Below are 15,554 nucleotides of genomic sequence, written 5' to 3' on the forward strand. Positions count from 1 at the left end.
TGCTGCCGCATATAAACGTTGCCTCCCTTCACCGCCGGCTAATGCCGGGGTCAGGGGTGCCCCCACCCCACCCCTCGTTTCGGGTGGTCTAGCACCGCCGCCGCCACCACCACCGCGTCCTCGCATTGCCAGCATCGCCGCTTCCACCGATCGCGCAGACCAGCTTTTCGAGCACCACGAAGTGGTTCGACCGTCATTCCCCTTCCTCTTCGTTCTTTCCTGTCAATGCTAACCCCTAAGACACGTTCCGTTGTCGATCCATCGGATTTAATTCCGCGACAATTGTATAATTTTTTCTACACAACGTTGTCTCTGCTATCGTTAATCATCGATCGCCAAATCATCGGACGCTTTTTACACAATTGTCTCTGCTCGTGTTCGACAGAACGACCTATGATTCTTTGGTCGCTAAATTACCTCGTACGTCGCGTAGAAAGAACTCGAGACAAGTTTCTTGTTCGTATGAGTCACGAGAAATAAGATTGCGATGTTTCTCGCGGATTTTTCAAACACCTGATATGGGATAAAGATTTTGTTGCGAACGATGTGCAATTGCTGAATAATCGGATAGATAATTAGCTTGTATGGATGTTATTAACGGTGCTATTAACGTGGCTATTAACGGGAAAGTAATCTCTGCAAAGCGGTTTTATAAATAGCACGCGCTGGGATATTCTCTGCGAAATGCCATTTCTTCGAAACGAGCAGGAAATTTTCCACGGTCGTTTCCGTGTGACCGGCGCGATCAACGTCATTGACACGTCACGAGTCATTAGAGATTCAAGCATTTGGGAACTCCCAGTCGCGAATTCTCTGCTGTAGTTCGTTCCATTCACGCCATGAATTCCCCGCGAACGAAGAGAGTTTCTTGTCCGCTGGTAGAAAGAATAGAATAGAAAGAGAAAGATAAAGAGGACCAGTTGGCTGGATTTCCTGTGTAGTGGACGGTCGTGCGCGAGTCACACCGTCGCGTCGTTCGATCAGTACACACGATCGATTTACTATGCCGACACGTTAATCACGTTCGATCCGGATCGTCGATCAAACAGTATCGTATCGTTGCATTACGTTAGACACCTGTTCCACGGTGACGTGATTCTGGGAATTCCGATTCTCGGTGAAACCAGCAGGGAAGTGCCGCGATCGAAACTTGACAGTTGTCACACGGTCTCTTTCATATCGCTAACCGCAAACCAAAACATTGTAATGTCCGAGTTGCTTATTTGAATTATAAACTTGCGCGCATTAGCGTAAATCGTGCAACGAAGTTGCCAGGACTTTGTTCTCTCTGTTTTCGTTTTGAATCGATCTTAGATTTTAGAAAAACTACAAACCGGAAGTTTCCCAGTGGCCTTCTTCTTATCTAACGTTGAAGATCCATACATTATATAGTAATGGGATCATTAGGAATATAAAATTGCACAGATCTCAACGATACCGTGCATACATATACGGCGATCATACGCGCCTTGATTCTATCGTCGTGGTGTTCTAAATGAGACGAGATCTTACTTTCATGCATCAAGGCCGCTCTAAGAGCACGGAAACGGAGTGGCACTTGCTCTGCGTCAGGGCAACAAGACGCGTAATCCAGCGGTTCTCGAATTACCGAGTCCCATAAACCGGTCTGCACGTTCGATTCGTACATACGCGCATACCTATTTTTTCATTTTTCTATCGCTGTCCTTTTTTCTCTCTCTTTCTTCTTTTCCTCTTTTCCATTAGATAAATCTTGCGTCAGTGGGAGAAGAACGCGTAAACGAGGTATTCCACGATCCCGGTAGACGGAACAATATTCAAGGAACAATGCTCGTCTACGTTTGAGATTTGAAAGTCTCGCACGATTCAACCTCTCGAACAACGAATCGATCGACTTCATTTTACGTTTTCTCGGTTTAAGAAGGAAACAACTTCCTTCTATTTATAAATTTATTTACAATAGCGAGATGACACGATGGATCGTAAATTATTTTCCCTTCGAAAATGTCGTAAAGTACCCAACGTAACAAAGCAACCTGCTGCTTGCGATATCTTATCACTTTCCTACAATTTCTCATGTTTAGTAAAGTATGGGCTGTAAAATCTGAAAGATCCTGTTACGAAAGTTCTGGCTTACGGCTGTGATTCGTCGTGTTCTTTCAACAGGTATACCGCTCGGAACAATCGCAGAATCCTTTACGTTATATTCTGATTTTGATAGCCACTTCTCGTGTTCTTATGTGTTATCGCAGTATCGTACGAACGTCAATTTGTTAAGTTTATACAACGTGTCGAGTTATGAGGTATACGTTATTATAATCTTCCTATTCGTTTGCCGATGCAGTAGAACGTTTACAGCAGCGGTCCTCCTATCGTTTCGCGCGTAGTTCAATTCTGATAAAACGCTGTTAAGAAATTATGGTAAGAATTAACATTGATAAATTAATATTCATTGTCTCTTCGTTGCAGAAATCTTCGCCGCATCAATGGAATATAAGAATCTGCGTAAAAATACGACCGAGACAATGGACGATCCTCGTGAATGAAGAGATTCGTTAACAAGAACGTGTTACGTATGTCAAAACGTACAGAGTTTCGATATGTTTGAAGGAATAATAACGAAACAACGAGAGAATCGTGGCAAACGATTCTCAACGAGAGATGTTAATCAAGCGTTTTCACTTATTACATGTACTTTGTGACTTTACGAAATACAACGCGCATACTATCGAGATATTTATTATTCGAGACGTTTCGATATTAGGAATCTGGGATAGATGGTGGAAAATTCTTAGATAAAAATATTTACGGCGCTCCTAACACCAATATGTCACATGTGCGTTTATGTGACGTTTCGACGCAAGAATTGTGCCATTCACAGTCGTACGATGATTATTAACATAAGATAATACATATACGTATTTTATTATATGTCAGTATCCTCGAGCTGTCCACACGTAACGAGTAAAACACGCGCGATGGTAATTTTTAAAATATCTTTTCAAATAGATTTCAACTCGTAATGTCTTACTTAACGTACATATTAATGATTTACAAAGTAAATGAAGCTTGAAAAGTAGCATTAGTGAATACGGTGTATGTAAGACCTTCTACTACTCCGTTTCCATACGGACGATTGTAAAAATTTCCATGTGGCCACTCGCCAACTTGTATGGAAACGTCCCGAAGCTAATAATTCTGGTTATAGTTCTTAACGACTATTCCTCCCGTGTTCTAAACATTTCCAGGTAATTCCGACAATTTCCAATTAGTCTCGGGCATTTGCGAACACGGTTAAATAAATAACACGTCGAAAAGTTCAGGCGTATCTCTCGACTGCAATTTCCCGCCGCAAACATACTCTCATATACATAAATACACGTGTATTCAAATATATAATCTGCATCGTTTGCGCAGCAACAGTCATCGTATCACTGTCGCAATGATCCTGTTCCCTATTAAAGCGAAGTAACAAGGCCCGGTTCTCCGTTATTTTCCTTATCTTCGATATCTGTCGTCGTGTCAGTGACGTCCATCGTTGCTCGAATCTTTTTACTTTCCAGACTTTCCTTATAGGCGGGAAAACGAAAAATAAGGGGACTCTAACAGGGCATCCTAAGAGGAAACACGTTGCGATTAAATGGCATAGTTTCCCGAGGATAACATTCTTCCCCGTGATACCTGACTAACATTTTTTTTCTTTTTTTTTTTTTTTTGTTGCAATGTGATTCATTACGACGTTCGGGATTACCACCGATTGATGTGTTTATAAAGTATAAATGCAACGAGACACTGATTGCTTCCAAGGAAAGTGCAAAAGTTTTCTTTGTCTTTTTTTCGCGCATAAACAATCGACAGACCTTGATCGATATATAGCGTCACAGGCACGTAAAGAGTTTGATGCATTTTGTTGCCCGTTTCTCGAAAAGTATGGCTCGAACGTGCGGTGGTTGAACGATGTTTGAAATTCGCCACTGTGCTACGAAACTCGCGGCAAACGTTAATTGCCACGCGGGATCCCGGAAATGCGTTTAAAGTCGCCCTACTTAGGTCGCATAGGTAGGAAAAACGAAAGGGAAATCGTCGGATAAATTGCAACGCGTGTCGCGTATTTCCGATTTTAGAAAGAAATCAGCAAGAAATAGACGAGGCAAAGTCGATAATTTTAGGGGTTTACGTTTCTATCTGCCGATCCAATACGATACTTCTTTCCTAATAACTTTCTCTCACGAAATCTTTGGTATGCATGAAATGTTATCTAGATGTAATCAATTACAGGATAATTAACGACAGAGGATCTCCAGATTCTCGAAATATTTCATTCCTCCAGATTCGATCGATTTCTTTCAAATTCCAAACGAGTTTCTGTACATTTCAGAAACATTATCTAGTTTTATAATTCGGAGATCTTTAGCGAATATATCAATTTCTCTTTCCTTTTAAGTAAATTGGTGTCTCAAAAGCACGCGGCCCATCGTGTTTTATTTCCTCTACTTTTCTCACGTAATATATTTTTATCTATCTAAGATGCGTTATCTGTATTTTAATGAAGCACCTCTGTTAGACATATTCGTATATTATGCAACCTAAAATTAAACCTAAACTAATCTCTGAGCGTCGCACATGTGGAATCGAATATGTTAACTTATTAGTTTTTTATCGCTTCGGTGGTATCGTAAAATAGAACTTTGGTCGCTGGTTTGACAGTATTTTTGCTCAAAAATTATAAGACGAAAAAGATATTTAAATAAAAAACATCGAGTAACGCAATTGTATCGAGCAATCGAAGCGAAATGAAAATTGATACGAATGTACGCGTATCGTGCAGAGTTTCCAAGATACTCCGTAAACAACCTTTTTTTCGTCGACACAAGAAAAGCTCAAGGATACGTAAGATTTAACACAAGATACAATTTATTTGCTTGTCGACAACTAGTTCCGCTCTGCGTTCGTCCTGGTATTTTTCAGTCGTTAATTGTAGTCGACTAATACACTTAAACTATACACTTTACGCGATACGAGATTACAATCATATTATTAGTAGCATAATCATCCAACGCAAGCAATAACTTATACAATATCCGGATAATTAGTTTACTAATGCAAATCGATCGTCTAGAAGCGAGCCTTGAACGCGTCGGAACTGTAAACGCAACACGGGGGCACGGTTATGGTAATTAAGCCGGCAATAAACTCGTCCATTTGGTATCCAACTCTTAATTTCCACGCCTGCTTACGTAATTAATCGGAGTACCGTTTGTTAAGCCTGTCTCGTTTATAAGATCCATCGATAATTTACTCAGGAACAACGAAATCCGTCGTTGCAATCTTTAAGTTTAAGCGTTCGACCACGCCAGATAGGCAAACAGTCGAACGCAGCTATTTGCACGTTCAGTGACATTTTAACGACGCTTTCTTTTCACGTGTAAGTGGCAGACCTCTTTCGCTCGATTCTAGGAGATATAGAAAAGTCGAGTTTCAGGGAAAAATTTTCTAGTAGGTGTAATACGTAAACGCGTGACGCAATCGAATCAAAGATTAAAATGCTCGGAACAACACAGACCGGTGATTCCCGTTTGACAAATGGCCGATTATCGTTACGACGAACAACAACCTACGACTTTTACGTGAACGCGTAATTATGCACTCGCATCGACCCGTGATATACGCACGATGTCTGATTTAAATCGCACGTGCGAAAAGCGTGCTAATACGGTAAGTCGACACGTTCGCCACTTTACTTCGAAGGGTATACGCGCACTATCCTATCCCCTGTAAATTACTTTCGATAAGAGGCTCGCGCGTATACAGTTCTGTGCAGAAAGTTTTAGGTCTTTAATAGCGACCTCATAATAGCAATTCATCATATATTAAGAATCATATATTTCGTAAATATCGTCACTATGGTGCTACATAGAAATCTTTATGCCTGCCTGCTTCTTTGTAATTCTTCTGATTTTAATTTGCATCGGGAGTTTTTATTAATTCTCGTGTTACGCACAAATATCCTACACGTTTTATTATATACACAATTTTATACATCAAATTAGAATTTCTTCTTATGTCGATCCCCTGTTCGCGATTTATGTTTTTATCTTCTTATTCATTTACAGTTTGAAACGTTTATTAAGGCTAAAGAAATAGTAATTCATCATATATCGTCACTATGGTGCTACATAGAGATCTATATGTCTACTTCTTTGTAATTCTTCTGATTTTAGTTTGCATCGGGAGTTTTTATTAATTTTCGTGTTACGCACAAATATCCTACACGTTTTATTATATACACAATTCTATACATCAAATTAGAATTTCTTCTTATGTCGATCCCCTGTTCGCGTTTTATATTTTTATCCTTTTATTCATTTATTGTTTGAAACGTTTATTAAGGCTAAAGAAATAATAATTCATCATATATTAGGAATCGTATGTTTCGTAAATATCGTCACTATGGTGCTACATAGAAATCTTTATGCCTGCCTGCTTCTTTGTAATTCTTCTGATTTTAGTTTGCATCGGGAGTTTTTATTAATTAGCGTTTACGCGCAGATATCCTGCACGTTTTATTATATACACAATTTTATACATCAAATTAGAATTTCTTCTTATGCCGATCCCCTGTTCGCGACTTATGTTTTTATCCTTTTATTCATTTACAATTTTAAACATTTATATCTCCGTACATTTATATACTGATAAGGGTTTATAAGGCATTTATAAGGCTAAGAAATTCTGACTTTCCTAATGCCAATATGCTTATGAAACCATAAGAAACTTATTCGGACAGTGGCAGCTATCTGGGGCTTTCCTTCTCTTTAACATCTGTTCGGAATTCCCGTGCATGCTTTCACGGGCCGCTCCATACCCTCGGGTACCGGTGACGCGGAAGTGGTCACTTGTGGAGGAAGTTTTACCAATCGTATTAAACTGATCATCATCCTTGTAAGGTCAAAATGTATAAAAAAACCAATCCACGTGTTACTCCCCTACCAACGACTCTCATCTCGCATAGTTTAGAGTTAGCGTGCATCAATAATTTTTCGCTAGTTGCTTGTCACTTAACCCGTTTTCAATTCGAAAACGTTCGCGTCACCCACACCCAGTTTGTACGTAGCCCACTTCGTAATAAATGTCACATATATCAGCAAGTGATTCTTGCCACGCTTTATCTCACGGGAAAATCATCTTTATCGACCCTTTTATTTGGTGGCAAATGTTCTTTGTCAGCTTGTCATTCCGCTGGCAAATAATCTTTGCCGCTACGTCTTTCGAGCCCAGTGTCTCGACCGGAGCAGTTACCGAGGTAGTTGAAAGGCAACGCGAAGAACAAGCACAGAAATTTATTAGCGAGGTACAGATATGGGAAAAGTATGAAAGGTAATCAACGCTGCAAAGGAATGGAGGAAAAGACATGTACGTAGGATATGTGAAGATGGAAAGGAGGAATCTAAAATATGTCATAGCGGAATGCGAACAAAAATAGGGGTACAGAAGCAATTGCGAAAACTGCAGGAGAAGACGAGAAAGGAATTGAAGCTTCGAAGAAAATAGAACAGGCGAGAAAGAGGTAAATGTGCATACCGAAAGACAAAAAAATCGTATCGCCAAGTTTTTAATTGAGTTGCATGTAACAGAGTCAAGAAGAATAATACGAATAACGATAGAACGATAAAAAAAGATCATAACAAATAATGTAATCGCGTTTCGTAAGAAGTAACAGCGTACTCGAAACAACCTCGGTGTATCTTTATGTTGGTTCGTAAAAAAAATTCATCGAGACATTTGCGCGAACCTATACGTCACAAAGTACGAAACAATGCGAAACATATCGGCGAACGGCTGCGTTCGCAGCCACCAAACGATTTCAAGACTCGTGATAGGCAACGGCTTGTTTCTTAATCGACCGCTTTTAATCGGATAAAATCTTTTATTACGCATCTGTTGGTATTCGTCCGCAAGTAATATCCGTTAGGCATATTTAACGTTGCCTGTTAATGCCTGGCATATTAATATTCATTATCGAGGGTGTGTAAGCCGGCGGGATTCATAAGTGGCTGGTATTAAACATGCATTCGCGAATCTCGGCCGCGTACGAGTAAAGCTAACCGCTGCATAACGATAACGTCGTTTGATATTTAAACGATCGATATTGGAGGTTTTATAAATCGTTATCAGCGGTTCGCGATTATCAAGCAAAGTACGACACTTCGATGCTAATATCGACGCGTCGACACAGTGGCTGATAAACTGTTTCAATTGCAATTTATGTTCATAATATAATATATAACATATTTATGCGTAATAACGACCAGATGATCGATCGATAACTATGCCAATGAAAAGAGAGAGGAGTTGTTTTTACGATCGCACAAAGAAACCCGGCGTCGACGGGAATCGAATCGAAGCGGAACCGCAGAAAAATCGCAACGTGTCCCCCGCCCCCTCCCCCCGCTTACGCGAACCAGAAATGTTATCACTGCTACTGCATTCCGCGTGGAATTCTACTAGGTTTCAGTCGCAAGGTCGGGAATACGTGACATCGCGCGCGTGCCCCATCGGTCACGCACGTTGTTCCATTTCGTTTGGATCTTAGAAGGGAGGATGGAAATAAAAGATCAAACTCGATCGTGGAAGAAATCGTCGATGATATTTAGGAAACAGGTTAATTAACTAGTAGCGCGATGTCATCGGTAGACCGTGAATTTTTGTCCATTTACGGGAAAAACTGAAACTGCAAGAATCTATGAAATACGCGTAATACGCAAAAATGTGCAATATATGAAAAATATCTAAACTACATCCACTACGATATTTACTTCGTGAAACAATTTTTTCAGTTAACAAGAAGCGGGACAAGCAACGGTAGGTTGCGACGTTTTATACTTTCGCGGAAAATTTGGTGGTGCAAAGACGCGTAGAATACATATAATACGCGAAATTATATAATTATATAATTTATAATTATATAATTATATAATAATATATATCAAAGCATAGTTATCGTTATAACGTTTTGTCTAAAAACCAATTCTTTACGCTTAGATTCTATTTTCTTTTTTTAACTAGTCGCTAGAGATTAACCCAAAGAACAAAACAGGAAAAAGATAACACGCGGAAGAGAAGGAAAAAGGAAAGGAAGGGAGGAAAAGACTGAAAACGACGGGACGAAATGATCGCGTGGAACGAAGCACCGCAACGGGTTACCCATGGGCTTTTCCACAAAAGAAACGAAACATTTTCTTCGAATGAGGTCTGGGTGAGTTCAATGCCTCTACCTCTCTCTTTTCATCCGTGGAATAGACATCGGTGGTTGTATGGTGGCCAGTCTACTACCGTGTAACACATGCACCGATTGCTGAACGATTACTCACGTCCGGGCGGGGCGATTAACGCCGCGAAACAGAAAGCAATTCGACCTCGGCCGGAACCAAACTCAAGGACCAATTATCTAGCGACTGGTAGATCGTTTTGCGATCCTGCGTCACCGCAGGAGGGGTGTCTATAACGAAGAATTCGTTTCGCTGCTACGACAGGGTTCCGCTTAGGTTTCGTTTCCATCGATTCTCTTCTAATCCGTTCGATTTGTTCCTTTTTGCCGTTCTTTGTACGCGATCGAGTATAGATCGATGTAACGTAATGATAGATCTATCTGTATCCTGTTTGGTGTACCTTGAATCTGACGAGACGGAAGAATAGGAGTAAATAAGAAAATCGTTCGAAGAAGATGTAGAATTTTTACGTTTCGTCGTGTTTTGTTAAGCCTACCACGGCCTCGATGTTTTTTGATCCGATGTTTTATTATTAAGTTCCGCGCTTTTCCGAGAAAAATAAACTTTCAATGTGAAATCGTAGCGGAAAATTACGTAGGTTAATGACTGTTTTTCTTTTACGTTCGCAGATAAAACGAGAGAAACACGAGCCTTTTTTCATTTTTCAATTTTTAAATTCAACACGCTGTTAATTAATCTCATATTCATACATTCTGGAATTATAAAATACCGACTGCCGTAAGATTAATTATGCGGTCGGACTTTTTTTTTTAATTTCATGAATTTCGGAAAAAGAGTAGAGATCCGAGGATACCTTGAGATAGGATCAAGTAGAAGAGGAAATTTAGCCGAAAACTATGCTTAGTTATCGAAAAAGGTTAGAAACGAACAATTTATCGTATATTTTGTTAAATATTTGTATCGTCGCGAGATTCGATTACGAACCGATTACGATCGATTACAAACGCGATCTCGAGCAGCTGCGTAACAACACGAAGTTGCGCTACATTTTCTTCTATGTTTTACCGCCGTTTTTTTTTTTTTCTCAGAAACGATCAACGAATCGGGTTTCAAAATTACGTATCACGCGTTTTACGTAAACGCGATCCTCAGAATTTTGATAGCGCAATGGTAAGATCCTAATTAATTCGTTTCACCGGGAAAACCACATCCAAGACGGGAGAATGTGTTTGTGTAACACGGTGATTTCGCTTTGCGGAAGGTCGTCGTATTGGTTTCTTTGTAATTCTTGCGTAAAGGAAAATGTTGTCGCGAGTCAACAACCGAGCAAATGTAGTAAGTAAATCTCGCTGCTGTACGCGGACGACATTTGCATCGCCTTTTTCATCGCGCTATATTTAGATATCTGTGATCTCACGAATCTCAGTTGATTCATTCCGGGTGTTTTTCACGCCGATGTCTTTCCAGCACTTCGCACCTTGTACAGCTGTTGTTTCACCGTTTCAATTCCCTCGAGAATCCATTCATTTGCTTCTTTCGAAAACGACGATACAATTTTGTATAAAATTTTTTATTCGAATTTTATGCATTTAGATTTCGGAATCGAGGAACTTTTTAAAACGTGAAGAACGATGAAACCAGCAAATTGAGATTGAAATTTTTGTTTTCTTAACATTAATCGTATTAATTATTCGCAGCTCCCAAAAGAGTCTGTTCTTTTCCTGCTTACGAACTAAACAAAAATCTCATTAAAAAGGTAATTTAACTATTTGACTAGAAAAAAAATAATGTCTATTTATCACAAGTATAAATAGATTTTATTTCAGAGAACTCTTTAGTTACGAATATACTGATACAGCGTAAATATTATAAATATAAGTATTGTTCCGGAGGAAGGTAGAAAAGATTAAAACGTTCCTCGACCTGTGACCCCGGCTGTATTAATCATCAACACGTTTATAAACATCAAATCCTTCATTTCTGTTTCTTTCTTCCATTTTTTCCCCATTGTTTTTTTTTTTACTTTTCTCCTCTACGTACTTTTTGGAAGGGTTGGTTTAGAAACATCTTCGCGGTCGATACTGCGTGTACAATCGAAGTCGAGCTCGGTTCCAGAACGCGGGAAATTGCTGTGAGATTGACGGGCCAACAATGAGCGTGCCAGTGGCACGAAGGCCACTCTATCAGGCCACCGAGGGGTTTTTAATAATTACGAGAGCTCGCCATCGCGACGATCCTGCACATCGACGCGTGGAACGTTCGAAAACAGCTCTGGCTACGAGACCCACGCGTTTCTATGGTGAGGGTAATGTCAATGCTTTTACGCTTTTGCACCGTGGAACTGGGCGTAATTAAAACGCCAATTATCTGTTATGTTTTATATCGCACGTAGTTTTTTATTTTTTATTTTTTTTTTTTGTCAAACCTGTTATCAAGTCTGTGTAACAGCTGTCGATGAACCGCTAGTGAAATTACACTATGTACAAGCATTTACAATATGTCGACTCGATACGCGTTCCAGTTATTTTTAGATACTTAACCAACTAGTTTCGACCAAGCTCGAAATATCCAGCAACATTTTTTGCGGATTTCTCGATACCTGAATTAAATTAATACAAAGAAAGACATTTACCTGAAACGTGACACACATTCTACAGCTATGAAGGTTAGTGTCAAAAATGTATATATGCAAATGTATTCTATAGATAGAATCAATTTCACGATTCCAAAAGATATGAAAGTAAAACAACAAACAGCACCTGTATTATGGAAAACAGTCCATTCTCTCGAATTTTTTCAATTCATTAACGAAGCGACGCGTTACGATGTTCGAAGATAGTTCTTTGCACTTTGTTCGTTGTTCGTAAATCGCGTTACGTACACGTTGTTCTTCTGCGAACCTTCGAAGTATTATTGTCTCGTTTCCATATACATTTCATATTTTAATGTTATTTCGTTATTCGGTAATGTGAAATATTATCAAAAGTGTCCTATAATATCAGGTGAAAACAGTTACCTTCTTTTCGATCGTATCGAATTTGTCCCTGAAGAGGTCAAAGAACATATTAAGAAAGTCTGACTCGTGCAAAATGATCAATGATCATTCGTAGATATTTCATCTACCACCAATGCCCACGATCACCCATCCGTCGATTTGCTTCCGCCGCTTGACCTTGAGTCCCACGTTTACCCTGTCGATCCGCGACTTCCTGAAAACAGCGCGCTCTCTCAATCAAGTTCTTTCTCTTCTTCCAATGTCATTGAAACGGGAAATTTCGACAGTCGCCTTTTAGGTTACACCAGGCCCCGGAAATCCATCGTTTCACCTTCGATTCTCGCCATAGATCGTCATCGCACCAGAACCAGATCTCGATGGAACGCGTGTATCTGTAAATTTTAACAAGACGGACAGACAAGAAGCGATATAGCGTTGGTCTGCCAAAAAAAAAAAAAAAAAAAAAGAAAGGATAAAAGAATCTTCAGCACGTTCCACCGACACGTCATTTCCTTACGTAACTTCGATCGGTTTTTCGTAATGCCGGTCGAACTGCTGATCGGCTGTTTTTACCACATGCTCAGTCTGCCGGAGGTTGTGACAGGCGATTCAACGAGTTCAAGGAACGCTCATCCTAGTTTTAACTTGTCATTGTCTCGCGTCCGATTAATCAACGAGCAACGAAGCGTGATCGTTTTCTCGAGTCGTGATCGATAGCGAATCGCGAAATGCTCGCGAGATCGGCGTGACTTTGGAATTTCTACAGTGAATTTAACCCTTTGCACACCGAACAGCGATTTATATTCGACAAGGGATTCCTTCAAAACTGATAATTTGGATGAATTTTCATATTTCTGGAAGTGATGATCGTATCTGTGTTACCATGTCCTATACGTTATACCATATACCATAGGCGCTATAATTATTTAAATTTAATTCTTGGCTCCTTCGATATCTATTATTATATCGTGGTATTACGATATTTATTATAATATATACGTATATTGTGAATACTATTATATTCAAATTTGTTCAATTTGTTACACACGAAGGAATATATTAGGTCGTCCGAAAAGTTTCTTTCCTTTTATATTATTTTATCGAATTACGTATGTTCTACTCTATTCTATCAAAATAAAGATCGCAACGTTCGACAGATTAGCTTTCATGTTTGTATAAAGATGCATCGTTGTAAAAGACGGGTCTGTAAGAGAAAGACACTTCTCGGACAATGTAATATTTCGTATCGAAATGAATAAAACGAATTAGAGTGTCGAGTTTGTCTTAACATAGGATCGCGAAAGGTTGAGAATTTTGAAGGAAGAAAAGATTTTGTATCTTCGTTCAGCGAAACAATGTATCTTTCGTCCAAGTTTCGTTCTATGTGTGTAAATAGAATAGTTAGAGCGAGACGTCGATTAAATAAATAGATGTGAAGAGGGAAATGAAAATTAAAAATGAAGACAAAGGTCGTGCGAGGAATTTTTCTTCGTATCTACTTGGAGGAAAATCTTCTCGAAACGTTTCCATGATTCGACGATAATTCTACCCTCGGCGAGTTAAGCTCTTGGAATGCCTTGGAATTTTATGGCCGACGTAGCTCGGTTAAGACTCGACATATTTCATAGAGATCTTCTAGCGATTCACGAACCACTTATTCTGGATAAGCAACCATAATCGAGATTTCTGACATCCCGGGTGACATCCCGACGGAAACCGACTGTCTTCGTTCATGTCACGATGTTACGAAATCAACAGTCACTTGGTTCATTCTATCGTATTATAACGTTACATATACTACGACGTTTGAAAAATATATTATTCAATCGAACAACAAAAATTCTTCGATTTTTTCCCCTATTTGCAATTTCGAAATAACGAACAATATTTTATCGATAAAACTTCCAAATAAGAATCTTGTGATTCTGTCGAATTTTTCGGATTTACGTATATCTACGATTCAACGTATAAGACGTCATGTGAACGATGTCCATTTAAATTGAACAACAACCTTTCCACTTTTTCTATATTCTTATTTTCCAGTCAGGAAGCTTATCGATGGAACACTCAAAATTCATGATTCTCGTTAAGAAAGTTGTATTACAATTGTGTTTAATTATTCGCCGAGTAATACGAGTCAACGCAACGTTAAATCGAAGGTAAAGGGTGAGAAGAAAACTACAACTACGGGGCGAGGAAAGATACGAAGGAAGAAAAGAAAGACGCCGCATGGTTAGAATCGTCATGCTGGTATCTCGAATCGTCTGTTCCGATTTATTTCACGATCGACGAGATTATATGTTCTTGCAATCAGACGCGATACAGAAATCTAGATTTTATATAGAACGTAAGAAAAACAGTGGGCACATTGTACCGTGAAATTGTTGCGAAACGGGGAATACATTAGTAGGAGCGATGTTAAAATCGGTGACTAATATGTTGATCGGTATTGCGATAACTTTTTGTTAGCAGTGAAAACCCGGTGGTAAAAGGCGTACAAATATCGCATGTAGACATTTTAATCCTTGATTCGAAGACAAAGAGATCGAACAACTGCGCCACGTTTTCTATTACTGTCGTTAGCGAGTCGAAGCAAGCTTTTAAACGTCTAGTTGTCTGTTACCATTTCAGCGATAACTGTACGATCGTTTCTCGAAGAAATTTATCCGATAAAAATAAGAATTTCGAAAGACATTGAATAGAAGCAATCGATGACGGAGGAAAAGAATTTTAATGCTTCAAGAAACTCTTTAGCGCGTAACTGAAACGAGAAATCAGTCGTTTGATTCTTTCGTAATTGTGCTTTAGTTTTAAGAAATTCTTTAATAACGAAAAAATATGGTTCCATAAAAAATGAACCAAACGATGCAGTGGAGTGTTTACTCTTGAAAGCTATCAGAGAAATATATTGGCTTTGTTTCGTGGATAGGCTGGATAGAGTTTCGGTGCACGTTTTTATCTCAAGAACGAACAGAGTCAAACAAATGCAAGTAGACTTTTCCAATTATCATTCGATATTATGCAAAAGATAGAAAAGATACTACTCGTAACAACTATAAATAACATGGCTACGATCGCAGGACAATGATACTAAAGCAAAATTCACGCGAGTCCACAGTTAAACGATAGTGTTCAGCTGTAAGGGTTGAAAGAAAAGAAAATTATTTTGGTGGACGAGTCGGTGTAGCACAAACGTAGAATAAAATACAAGAAAGTTCCATTCTATGTGTAAGATGTGTTTACTCGCGTATCAGGATTGTGATATAACGAGACACGTGTTCTACGTGTGCTTGGCGACCTTGCGTGGATCTCGAGCGAAACCTAAGACAGCGAGGGATGCAAATTAATCC

Source organism: Bombus pyrosoma, linkage group LG7, assembly GCF_014825855.1.
Source record: "Bombus pyrosoma isolate SC7728 linkage group LG7, ASM1482585v1, whole genome shotgun sequence".
Lineage (NCBI taxonomy): Eukaryota > Metazoa > Arthropoda > Insecta > Hymenoptera > Apidae > Bombus > Bombus pyrosoma.